The sequence below is a fragment of the Phyllobates terribilis genome, unplaced genomic scaffold (genome assembly GCF_046119375.1).
Source record: "Phyllobates terribilis strain yellow unplaced genomic scaffold, ASM4611937v1 Scaffold_249__1_contigs__length_2872098, whole genome shotgun sequence".
Classification (NCBI taxonomy): Eukaryota; Metazoa; Chordata; class Amphibia; order Anura; family Dendrobatidae; genus Phyllobates; species Phyllobates terribilis.
In genome coordinates this window covers 1,091,492-1,103,732 of record NW_027363009.1, presented here as the reverse complement: position 1 = coordinate 1,103,732, position 12,241 = coordinate 1,091,492, and the positions used below count along the sequence as shown (strand labels likewise).

Below are 12,241 nucleotides of genomic sequence, written 5' to 3'. Positions count from 1 at the left end.
CGGAAACCAATTCTGGTTATCGCTTCTCGGCCTTTTGGCTAAGATCAAGTGTAGTATCTGTTCTTATCAGTTTAATATCTGATACGTCCCCTATCTGGGGACCATATATTAAATGGATTTTTAGAACAGGGAGATGGAAAAAGAGCTTGCTCTGTCCACTCCACGCATTGACCTGGTATTGCAGTATCTCCAGGACCGGTGCACCCCTTCTTTAATGCAGTTTCTAAAATCAGAAAGAATTGAATTCAATGCTTTTTGTTCATTTTGCTTGTTTGTCGGATTTTGGGATGGACTCTTTGGCTTTGCTTTTCTTCTCCTCATTGGATTTTTCATGTTAAAAGTTGCAGAAGCCAGATGACAAGCTCATTTTGGTTCAACTTCAGCAACTGTGCATTGCATTGCCATGTAATGTAATGTAATGCAATGCTATCTATCTAGCTCTCCCTCTATACTTCCTTTTGGATAAACAGACATATTAGGCAAGCATTTTGGAGCTTTCACCTAAATAACTACAGGTGGTGAGATAAGCTGCACAATATAATTGACCTTTCAGTATATTGTTGCACACACACCATCTATTTAGCAAATGCCCTTGTTATCAACAGCAGCCTTTTAAACTCACCTGAGCTAACAGGTATGTGAGCTGGTTACTCTGCTGCGCTTAAAATTTCTTTTTTGGTTTGCTACAATGCCTTTTCTGAAACGTTGTCTCCCTCTGCTGGAACACTGACTTCTTTCATTTAATGCCTGCAGACTATAAAAGAGAAACCAACCCAAAAAGTTTGGTTGATTAGTCTGTGGCATTCTTTTAAACTGTTGCTTATGGCGGTCTCTGTGAGCTTCTCAGTGACATTCAGCCATCCAGGTATCCCGCCTGCAGTAGACGGAATGTGGCAATGGAACGCTGGCTGCGCGTGTCATAATAGGCTCTGAGCCTTTATATACCTGCGCACAGCAGCAGCCACCTTCAGTCTGCTGCTGGACAGCCAGCAGCAGCAGCAGCAGGAGAGGTAATTAATCAGCAACCCTCCTGCTAAGGGTAGACAGCTGCTCGTTCCACCACCCCCCCCCCGCCTTAATTGGTTCTCCTCCCTTCCAACGGTGTTGAGGCGGGTGGGAACAGCCGGGGGTTGAGGGTACTGTGCTAAAAGAGGTGGAGTTATGCAGATCTAAAACGCGTGGATTGCAGCAGCAGCAAGCCGAAAAGTGCAGGCATGTGAGGGATCTAGAGGTTGACAGCATGTCTTCTTAACGGGAGTCCAGGTGGCCATCTCCACAAATGGACTTTTCAGAATCCTTGGGTGGCACCGTAGTCGGAAACCAATTCTGGTTATCGCTTCTCGGCCTTTTGGCTAAGATCAAGTGTAGTATCTGTTCTTATCAGTTTAATATCTGATACGTCCCCTATCTGGGGACCATATATTAAATGGATTTTTAGAACAGGGAGATGGAAAAAGAGCTTGCTCTGTCCACTCCACGCATTGACCTGGTATTGCAGTATCTCCAGGACCGGTGCACCCCTTCTTTAATGCAGTTTCTAAAATCAGAAAGAATTGAATTCAATGCTTTTGTTCATTTTGCTTGTTTGTCGGATTTTGGGATGGACTCTTTGGCTTTGCTTTTCTTCTCCTCATTGGATTTTTCATGTTAAAAGTTGCAGAAGCCAGATGACAAGCTCATTTTGGTTCAACTTCAGCAACTGTGCATTGCATTGCCATGTAATGTAATGTAATGCAATGCTATCTATCTAGCTCTCCCTCTATACTTCCTTTTGGATAAACAGACATATTAGGCAAGCATTTTGGAGCTTTCACCTAAATAACTACAGGTGGTGAGATAAGCTGCACAATATAATTGACCTTTCAGTATATTGTTGCACACACACCATCTATTTAGCAAATGCCCTTGTTATCAACAGCAGCCTTTTAAACTCACCTGAGCTAACAGGTATGTGAGCTGGTTACTCTGCTGCGCTTAAAATTTCTTTTTTGGTTTGCTACAATGCCTTTTCTGAAACGTTGTCTCCCTCTGCTGGAACACTGACTTCTTTCATTTAATGCCTGCAGACTATAAAAGAGAAACCAACCCAAAAAGTTTGGTTGATTAGTCTGTGGCATTCTTTTAAACTGTTGCTTATGGCGGTCTCTGTGAGCTTCTCAGTGACATTCAGCCATCCAGGTATCCCGCCTGCAGTAGACGGAATGTGGCAATGGAACGCTGGCTGCGCGTGTCATAATAGGCTCTGAGCCTTTATATACCTGCGCACAGCAGCAGCCACCTTCAGTCTGCTGCTGGACAGCCAGCAGCAGCAGCAGCAGGAGAGGTAATTAATCAGCAACCCTCCTGCTAAGGGTAGACAGCTGCTCGTTCCACCCCCCCCCCGCCTTAATTGGTTCTCCTCCCTTCCAACGGTGTTGAGGCGGGTGGGAACAGCCGGGGGTTGAGGGTACTGTGCTAAAAGAGGTGGAGTTATGCAGATCTAAAACGCGTGGATTGCAGCAGCAGCAAGCCGAAAAGTGCAGGCATGTGAGGGATCTAGAGGTTGACAGCATGTCTTCTTAACGGGAGTCCAGGTGGCCATCTCCACAAATGGACTTTTCAGAATCCTTGGGTGGCACCGTAGTCGGAAACCAATTCTGGTTATCGCTTCTCGGCCTTTTGGCTAAGATCAAGTGTAGTATCTGTTCTTATCAGTTTAATATCTGATACGTCCCCTATCTGGGGACCATATATTAAATGGATTTTTTAGAACAGGGAGATGGAAAAAGAGCTTGCTCTGTCCACTCCACGCATTGACCTGGTATTGCAGTATCTCCAGGACCGGTGCACCCCTTCTTTAATGCAGTTTCTAAAATCAGAAAGAATTGAATTCAATGCTTTTTGTTCATTTTGCTTGTTTGTCGGATTTTGGGATGGACTCTTTGGCTTTGCTTTTCTTCTCCTCATTGGATTTTTCATGTTAAAAGTTGCAGAAGCCAGATGACAAGCTCATTTTGGTTCAACTTCAGCAACTGTGCATTGCATTGCCATGTAATGTAATGTAATGCAATGATATCTATCTAGCTCTCCCTCTATCCTTCCTTTTGGATAAACAGACATATTAGGCAAGCATTTTGGAGCTTTCACCTAAATAACTACAGGTGGTGAGATAAGCTGCACAATATAATTGACCTTTCAGTATATTGTTGCACACACACCATCTATTTAGCAAATGCCCTTGTTATCAACAGCAGCCTTTTAAACTCACCTGAGCTAACAGGTATGTGAGCTGGTTACTCTGCTGCGCTTAAAATTTATTTTTTGGTTTGCTACAATGCCTTTTCTGAAACGTTGTCTCCCTCTGCTGGAACACTGACTTCTTTCATTTAATGCCTGCAGACTATAAAAGAGAAACCAACCCAAAAAGTTTGGTTGATTAGTCTGTGGCATTCTTTTAAACTGTTGCTTATGGCGGTCTCTGTGAGCTTCTCAGTGACATTCAGCCATCCAGGTATCCCGCCTGCAGTAGACGGAATGTGTCAATGGAACGCTGGCTGCGCGTGTCATAATAGGCTCTGAGCCTTTATATACCTGCGCACAGCAGCACCCACCTTCAGTCTGCTGCTGGACAGCCAGCAGCAGCAGCAGCAGGAGAGGTAATTAATCAGCAACCCTCCTGCTAAGGGTAGACAGCTGCTCGTTCCACCCCCCCCGCCTTAATTGGTTCTCCTCCCTTCCAACGGTGTTGAGGCGGGTGGGAACAGCCGGGGGTTGAGGGTACTGTGCTAAAAGAGGTGGAGTTATGCAGATCTAAAACGCGTGGATTGCAGCAGCAGCAAGCCGAAAAGTGCAGGCATGTGAGGGATCTAGAGGTTGACAGCATGTCTTCTTAACGGGAGTCCAGGTGGCCATCTCCACAAATGGACTTTTCAGAATCCTTGGGTGGCACCGTAGTCGGAAACCAATTCTGGTTATCGCTTCTCGGCCTTTTGGCTAAGATCAAGTGTAGTATCTGTTCTTATCAGTTTAATATCTGATACGTCCCCTATCTGGGGACCATATATTAAATGGATTTTTAGAACAGGGAGATGGAAAAAGAGCTTGCTCTGTCCACTCCACGCATTGACCTGGTATTGCAGTATCTCCAGGACCGGTGCACCCCTTCTTTAATGCAGTTTCTAAAATCAGAAAGAATTGAATTCAATGCTTTTTGTTCATTTTGCTTGTTTGTCGGATTTTGGGATGGACTCTTTGGCTTTGCTTTTCTTCTCCTCATTGGATTTTTCATGTTAAAAGTTGCAGAAGCCAGATGACAAGCTCATTTTGGTTCAACTTCAGCAACTGTGCATTGCATTGCCATGTAATGTAATGTAATGCAATGCTATCTATCTAGCTCTCCCTCTATACTTCCTTTTGGATAAACAGACATATTAGGCAAGCATTTTGGAGCTTTCACCTAAATAACTACAGGTGGTGAGATAAGCTGCACAATATAATTGACCTTTCAGTATATTGTTGCACACACACCATCTATTTAGCAAATGCCCTTGTTATCAACAGCAGATTTTAAACTCACCTGAGCTAACAGGTATGTGAGCTGGTTACTCTGCTGCGCTTAAAATTTCTTTTTTGGTTTGCTACAATGCCTTTTCTGAAATGTTGTCTCCCTCTGCTGGAACACTGACTTCTTTCATTTAATGCCTGCAGACTATAAAAGAGAAACCAACCCAAAAAGTTTGGTTGATTAGTCTGTGGCATTCTTTTAAACTGTTGCTTATGGCGGTCTCTGTGAGCTTCTCAGTGACATTCAGCCATCCAGGTATCCCGCCTGCAGTAGACGGAATGTGGCAATGGAACGCTGGCTGCGCGTGTCATAATAGGCTCTGAGCCTTTATATACCTGCGCACAGCAGCAGCCACCTTCAGTCTGCTGCTGGACAGCCAGCAGCAGCAGCAGCAGGAGAGGTAATTAATCAGCAACCCTCCTGCTAAGGGTAGACAGCTGCTCGTTCCACCCCCCCCCCCCGCCTTAATTGGTTCTCCTCCCTTCCAACGGTGTTGAGGCGGGTGGGAACAGCCGGGGGTTGAGGGTACTGTGCTAAAAGAGGTGGAGTTATGCAGATCTAAAACGCGTGGATTGCAGCAGCAGCAAGCCGAAAAGTGCAGGCATGTGAGGGATCTAGAGGTTGACAGCATGTCTTCTTAACGGGAGTCCAGGTGGCCATCTCCACAAATGGACTTTTCAGAATCCTTGGGTGGCACCGTAGTCGGAAACCAATTCTGGTTATCGCTTCTCGGCCTTTTGGCTAAGATCAAGTGTAGTATCTGTTCTTATCAGTTTAATATCTGATACGTCCCCTATCTGGGGACCATATATTAAATGGATTTTTAGAACAGGGAGATGGAAAAAGAGCTTGCTCTGTCCACTCCACGCATTGACCTGGTATTGCAGTATCTCCAGGACCGGTGCACCCCTTCTTTAATGCAGTTTCTAAAATCAGAAAGAATTGAATTCAATGCTTTTTGTTCATTTTGCTTGTTTGTCGGATTTTGGGATGGACTCTTTGGCTTTGCTTTTCTTCTCCTCATTGGATTTTTCATGTTAAAAGTTGCAGAAGCCAGATGACAAGCTCATTTTGGTTCAACTTCAGCAACTGTGCATTGCATTGCCATGTAATGTAATGTAATGCAATGCTATCTATCTAGCTCTCCCTCTATACTTCCTTTTGGATAAACAGACATATTAGGCAAGCATTTTGGAGCTTTCACCTAAATAACTACAGGTGGTGAGATAAGCTGCACAATATAATTGACCTTTCAGTATATTGTTGCACACACACCATCTATTTAGCAAATGCCCTTGTTATCAACAGCAGCCTTTTAAACTCACCTGAGCTAACAGGTATGTGAGCTGGTTACTCTGCTGCGCTTAAAATTTCTTTTTTGGTTTGCTACAATGCCTTTTCTGAAACGTTGTCTCCCTCTGCTGGAACACTGACTTCTTTCATTTAATGCCTGCAGACTATAAAAGAGAAACCAACCCAAAAAAGTTTGGTTGATTAGTCTGTGGCATTCTTTTAAACTGTTGCTTATGGCGGTCTCTGTGAGCTTCTCAGTGACATTCAGCCATCCAGGTATCCCGCCTGCAGTAGACGGAATGTGGCAATGGAACGCTGGCTGCGCGTGTCATAATAGGCTCTGAGCCTTTATATACCTGCGCACAGCAGCAGCCACCTTCAGTCTGCTGCTGGACAGCCAGCAGCAGCAGCAGCAGGAGAGGTAATTAATCAGCAACCTCCTGCTAAGGGTAGACAGCTGCTCGTTCCACCCCCCCCCGCCTTAATTGGTTCTCCTCCCTTCCAACGGTGTTGAGGCGGGTGGGAACAGCCGGGGGTTGAGGGTACTGTGCTAAAAGAGGTGGAGTTATGCAGATCTAAAACGCGTGGATTGCAGCAGCAGCAAGCCGAAAAGTGCAGGCATGTGAGGGATCTAGAGGTTGACAGCATGTCTTCTTAACGGGAGTCCAGGTGGCCATCTCCACAAATGGACTTTTCAGAATCCTTGGGTGGCACCGTAGTCGGAAACCAATTCTGGTTATCGCTTCTCGGCCTTTTGGCTAAGATCAAGTGTAGTATCTGTTCTTATCAGTTTAATATCTGATACGTCCCCTATCTGGGGACCATATATTAAATGGATTTTTAGAACAGGGAGATGGAAAAAGAGCTTGCTCTGTCCACTCCACGCATTGACCTGGTATTGCAGTATCTCCAGGACCGGTGCACCCCTTCTTTAATGCAGTTTCTGAAATCAGAAAGAATTGAATTCAATGCTTTTTGTTCATTTTGCTTGTTTGTCGGATTTTGGGATGGACTCTTTGGCTTTGCTTTTCTTCTCCTCATTGGATTTTTCATGTTAAAAGTTGCAGAAGCCAGATGACAAGCTCATTTTGGTTCAACTTCAGCAACTGTGCATTGCATTGCCATGTAATGTAATGTAATGCAATGCTATCTATCTAGCTCTCCCTCTATACTTCCTTTTGGATAAACAGACATATTAGGCAAGCATTTTGGAGCTTTCACCTAAATAACTACAGGTGGTGAGATAAGCTGCACAATATAATTGACCTTTCAGTATATTGTTGCACACACACCATCTATTTAGCAAATGCCCTTGTTATCAACAGCAGCCTTTTAAACTCACCTGAGCTAACAGGTATGTGAGCTGGTTACTCTGCTGCGCTTAAAATTTCTTTTTTGGTTTGCTACAATGCCTTTTCTGAAACGTTGTCTCCCTCTGCTGGAACACTGACTTCTTTCATTTAATGCCTGCAGACTATAAAAGAGAAACCAACCCAAAAAGTTTGGTTGATTAGTCTGTGGCATTCTTTTAAACTGTTGCTTATGGCGGTCTCTGTGAGCTTCTCAGTGACATTCAGCCATCCAGGTATCCCGCCTGCAGTAGACGGAATGTGGCAATGGAACGCTGGCTGCGCGTGTCATAATAGGCTCTGAGCCTTTATATTACCTGCGCACAGCAGCAGCCACCTTCAGTCTGCTGCTGGACAGCCAGCAGCAGCAGCAGCAGGAGAGGTAATTAATCAGCAACCCTCCTGCTAAGGGTAGACAGCTGCTCGTTCCACCCCCCCCCCGCCTTAATTGGTTCTCCTCCCTTCCAACGGTGTTGAGGCGGGTGGGAACAGCCGGGGGTTGAGGGTACTGTGCTAAAAGAGGTGGAGTTATGCAGATCTAAAACGCGTGGATTGCAGCAGCAGCAAGCCGAAAAGTGTAGGCATGTGAGGGATCTAGAGGTTGACAGCATGTCTTCTTAACGGGAGTCCAGGTGGCCATCTCCACAAATGGACTTTTCAGAATCCTTGGGTGGCACCGTAGTCGGAAACCAATTCTGGTTATCGCTTCTCGGCCTTTTGGCTAAGATCAAGTGTAGTATCTGTTCTTATCAGTTTAATATCTGATACGTCCCCTATCTGGGGACCATATATTAAATGGATTTTTAGAAACAGGGAGATGGAAAAAGAGCTTGCTCTGTCCACTCCACGCATTGACCTGGTATTGCAGTATCTCCAGGACCGGTGCACCCTTCTTTAATGCAGTTTCTAAAATCAGAAAGAATTGAATTCAATGCTTTTGTTCATTTTGCTTGTTTGTCGGATTTTGGGATGGACTCTTTGGCTTTGCTTTTCTTCTCCTCATTGGATTTTTCATGTTAAAAGTTGCAGAAGCCAGATGACAAGCTCATTTTGGTTCAACTTCAGCAACTGTGCATTGCATTGCCATGTAATGTAATGTAATGCAATGCTATCTATCTAGCTCTCCCTCTATACTTCCTTTTGGATAAACAGACATATTAGGCAAGCATTTTGGAGCTTTCACCTAAATAACTACAGGTGGTGAGATAAGCTGCACAATATAATTGACCTTTCAGTATATTGTTGCACACACACCATCTATTTAGCAAATGCCCTTGTTATCAACAGCAGCCTTTTAAACTCACCTGAGCTAACAGGTATGTGAGCTGGTTACTCTGCTGCGCTTAAAATTTCTTTTTTGGTTTGCTACAATGCCTTTTCTGAAACGTTGTCTCCCTCTGCTGGAACACTGACTTCTTTCATTTAATGCCTGCAGACTATAAAAGAGAAACCAACCCAAAAAGTTTGGTTGATTAGTCTGTGGCATTCTTTTAAACTGTTGCTTATGGCGGTCTCTGTGAGCTTCTCAATGACATTCAGCCATCCAGGTATCCCGCCTGCAGTAGACGGAATGTGGCAATGGAACGCTGGCTGCGCGTGTCATAATAGGCTCTGAGCCTTTATATACCTGCGCACAGCAGCAGCCACCTTCAGTCTGCTGCTGGACAGCCAGCAGCAGCAGCAGCAGGAGAGGTAATTAATCAGCAACCCTCTTGCTAAGGGTAGACAGCTGCTCGTTCCACCCCCCCCCCCGCCTTAATTGGTTCTCCTCCCTTCCAACGGTGTTGAGGCGGGTGGGAACAGCCGGGGGTTGAGGGTACTGTGCTAAAAGAGGTGGAGTTATGCAGATCTAAAACGCGTGGATTGCAGCAGCAGCAAGCCGAAAAGTGCAGGCATGTGAGGGATCTAGAGGTTGACAGCATGTCTTCTTAACGGGAGTCCATGTGGCCATCTCCACAAATGGACTTTTCAGAATCCTTGGGTGGCACCGTAGTCGGAAACCAATTCTGGTTATCGCTTCTCGGCCTTTTGGCTAAGATCAAGTGTAGTATCTGTTCTTATCAGTTTAATATCTGATACGTCCCCTATCTGGGGACCATATATTAAATGGATTTTTAGAACAGGGAGATGGAAAAAGAGCTTGCTCTGTCCACTCCACGCATTGACCTGGTATTGCAGTATCTCCAGGACCGGTGCACCCCTTCTTTAATGCAGTTTCTAAAATCAGAAAGAATTGAATTCAATGCTTTTTTGTTCATTTTGCTTGTTTGTCGGATTTTGGGATGGACTCTTTGGCTTTGCTTTTCTTCTCCTCATTGGATTTTTCATGTTAAAAGTTGCAGAAGCCAGATGACAAGCTCATTTTGGTTCAACTTCAGCAACTGTGCATTGCATTGCCATGTAATGTAATGTAATGCAATGCTATCTATCTAGCTCTCCCTCTATACTTCCTTTTGGATAAACAGACATATTAGGCAAGCATTTGGAGCTTTCACCTAAATAACTACAGGTGGTGAGATAAGCTGCACAATATAATTGACCTTTCAGTATATTGTTGCACACACACCATCTATTTAGCAAATGCCCTTGTTATCAACAGCAGCCTTTTAAACTCACCTGAGCTAACAGGTATGTGAGCTGGTTACTCTGCTGCCCTTAAAATTTCTTTTTTGGTTTGCTACAATGCCTTTTCTGAAACGTTGTCTCCCTCTGCTGGAACACTGACTTCTTTTCATTTAATGCCTGCAGACTATAAAAGAGAAACCAACCCAAAAAGTTTGGTTGATTAGTCTGTGGCATTCTTTTAAACTGTTGCTTATGGCGGTCTCTGTGAGCTTCTCAGTGACATTCAGCCATCCAGGTATCCCGCCTGCAGTAGACGGAATGTGGCAATGGAACGCTGGCTGCGCGTGTCATAATAGGCTCTGAGCCTTTATATACCTGCGCACAGCAGCAGCCACCTTCAGTCTGCTGCTGGACAGCCAGCAGCAGCAGCAGCAGGAGAGGTAATTAATCAGCAACCCTCCTGCTAAGGGTAGACAGCTGCTCGTTCCACCCCCCCCCCGCCTTAATTGGTTCTCCTCCCTTCCAACGGTGTTGAGGCGGGTGGGAACAGCCGGGGGTTGAGGGTACTGTGCTAAAAGAGGTGGAGTTATGCAGATCTAAAACGCGTGGATTGCAGCAGCAGCAAGCCGAAAAGTGTAGGCATGTGAGGGATCTAGAGGTTGACAGCATGTCTTCTTAACGGGAGTCCAGGTGGCCATCTCCACAAATGGACTTTTCAGAATCCTTGGGTGGCACCGTAGTCGGAAACCAATTCTGGTTATCGCTTCTCGGCCTTTTGGCTAAGATCAAGTGTAGTATCTGTTCTTATCAGTTTAATATCTGATACGTCCCCTATCTGGGGACCATATATTAAATGGATTTTTAGAACAGGGAGATGGAAAAAGAGCTTGCTCTGTCCACTCCACGCATTGACCTGGTATTGCAGTATCTCCAGGACCGGTGCACCCCTTCTTTAATGCAGTTTCTAAAATCAGAAAGAATTGAATTCAATGCTTTTTGTTCATTTTGCTTGTTTGTCGGATTTTGGGATGGACTCTTTGGCTTTGCTTTTCTTCTCCTCATTGGATTTTTCATGTTAAAAGTTGCAGAAGCCAGATGACAAGCTCATTTTGGTTCAACTTCAGCAACTGTGCATTGCATTGCCATGTAATGTAATGTAATGCAATGCTATCTATCTAGCTCTCCCTCTATACTTCCTTTTGGATAAACAGACATATTAGGCAAGCATTTTGGAGCTTTCACCTAAATAACTACAGGTGGTGAGATAAGCTGCACAATATAATTGACCTTTCAGTATATTGTTGCACACACACCATCTATTTAGCAAATGCCCTTGTTATCAACAGCAGCCTTTTAAACTCACCTGAGCTAACAGGTATGTGAGCTGGTTACTCTGCTGCGCTTAAAATTTCTTTTTTGGTTTGCTACAATGCCTTTTCTGAAACGTTGTCTCCCTCTGCTGGAACACTGACTTCTTTCATTTAATGCCTGCAGACTATAAAAGAGAAACCAACCCAAAAAGTTTGGTTGATTAGTCTGTGGCATTCTTTTAAACTGTTGCTTATGGCGGTCTCTGTGAGCTTCTCAATGACATTCAGCCATCCAGGTATCCCGCCTGCAGTAGACGGAATGTGGCAATGGAACGCTGGCTGCGCGTGTCATAATAGGCTCTGAGCCTTTATATACCTGCGCACAGCAGCAGCCACCTTCAGTCTGCTGCTGGACAGCCAGCAGCAGCAGCAGCAGGAGAGGTAATTAATCAGCAACCCTCTTGCTAAGGGTAGACAGCTGCTCGTTCCACCCCCCCCCCCGCCTTAATTGGTTCTCCTCCCTTCCAACGGTGTTGAGGCGGGTGGGAACAGCCGGGGGTTGAGGGTACTGTGCTAAAAGAGGTGGAGTTATGCAGATCTAAAACGCGTGGATTGCAGCAGCAGCAAGCCGAAAAGTGCAGGCATGTGAGGGATCTAGAGGTTGACAGCATGTCTTCTTAACGGGAGTCCATGTGGCCATCTCCACAAATGGACTTTTCAGAATCCTTGGGTGGCACCGTAGTCGGAAACCAATTCTGGTTATCGCTTCTCGGCCTTTTGGCTAAGATCAAGTGTAGTATCTGTTCTTATCAGTTTAATATCTGATACGTCCCCTATCTGGGGACCATATATTAAATGGATTTTTAGAACAGGGAGATGGAAAAAGAGCTTGCTCTGTCCACTCCACGCATTGACCTGGTATTGCAGTATCTCCAGGACCGGTGCACCCCTTCTTTAATGCAGTTTCTAAAATCAGAAAGAATTGAATTCAATGCTTTTTGTTCATTTTGCTTGTTTGTCGGATTTTGGGATGGACTCTTTGGCTTTGCTTTTCTTCTCCTCATTGGATTTTTCATGTTAAAAGTTGCAGAAGCCAGATGACAAGCTCATTTTGGTTCAACTTCAGCAACTGTGCATTGCATTGCCATGTAATGTAATGTAATGCAATGCTATCTATCTAG

General features: G+C 44.9%; 10 non-coding genes across 10 annotated transcripts; all 10 read left to right on the top strand.

Moving 5' to 3' along the window:
- The first annotated feature begins 18 nt into the window (after positions 1–18).
- Positions 19–209, top strand: LOC141217767 (U2 spliceosomal RNA). Its single transcript, XR_012286544.1, has one exon. It is a non-coding gene; the product is annotated as a U2 spliceosomal RNA (small nuclear RNA).
- Positions 210–1,332: 1,123 nt separating this feature from the next.
- Positions 1,333–1,523, top strand: LOC141217766 (U2 spliceosomal RNA). Its single transcript, XR_012286543.1, has one exon. It is a non-coding gene; the product is annotated as a U2 spliceosomal RNA (small nuclear RNA).
- A 1,119-nt stretch (positions 1,524–2,642) lies between these two features.
- LOC141218218 (U2 spliceosomal RNA) lies at positions 2,643–2,834 on the top strand. Its single transcript, XR_012286973.1, has one exon. It is a non-coding gene; the product is annotated as a U2 spliceosomal RNA (small nuclear RNA).
- Positions 2,835–3,952: 1,118 nt separating this feature from the next.
- LOC141217765 (U2 spliceosomal RNA) lies at positions 3,953–4,143 on the top strand. Its single transcript, XR_012286542.1, has one exon. It is a non-coding gene; the product is annotated as a U2 spliceosomal RNA (small nuclear RNA).
- A 1,121-nt stretch (positions 4,144–5,264) lies between these two features.
- Positions 5,265–5,455, top strand: LOC141217763 (U2 spliceosomal RNA). The gene has a single exon (XR_012286540.1). It is a non-coding gene; the product is annotated as a U2 spliceosomal RNA (small nuclear RNA).
- A 1,119-nt stretch (positions 5,456–6,574) lies between these two features.
- On the top strand, positions 6,575–6,765 carry LOC141217762 (U2 spliceosomal RNA). The gene has a single exon (XR_012286539.1). It is a non-coding gene; the product is annotated as a U2 spliceosomal RNA (small nuclear RNA).
- Positions 6,766–7,886: 1,121 nt separating this feature from the next.
- Positions 7,887–8,078, top strand: LOC141218178 (U2 spliceosomal RNA). The gene has a single exon (XR_012286936.1). It is a non-coding gene; the product is annotated as a U2 spliceosomal RNA (small nuclear RNA).
- A 1,119-nt stretch (positions 8,079–9,197) lies between these two features.
- Positions 9,198–9,388, top strand: LOC141217761 (U2 spliceosomal RNA). The gene has a single exon (XR_012286538.1). It is a non-coding gene; the product is annotated as a U2 spliceosomal RNA (small nuclear RNA).
- Positions 9,389–10,509: 1,121 nt separating this feature from the next.
- On the top strand, positions 10,510–10,700 carry LOC141217760 (U2 spliceosomal RNA). Its single transcript, XR_012286537.1, has one exon. It is a non-coding gene; the product is annotated as a U2 spliceosomal RNA (small nuclear RNA).
- A 1,121-nt stretch (positions 10,701–11,821) lies between these two features.
- LOC141217759 (U2 spliceosomal RNA) lies at positions 11,822–12,012 on the top strand. The gene has a single exon (XR_012286536.1). It is a non-coding gene; the product is annotated as a U2 spliceosomal RNA (small nuclear RNA).
- The last annotated feature ends 229 nt before the right edge of the window (positions 12,013–12,241 follow it).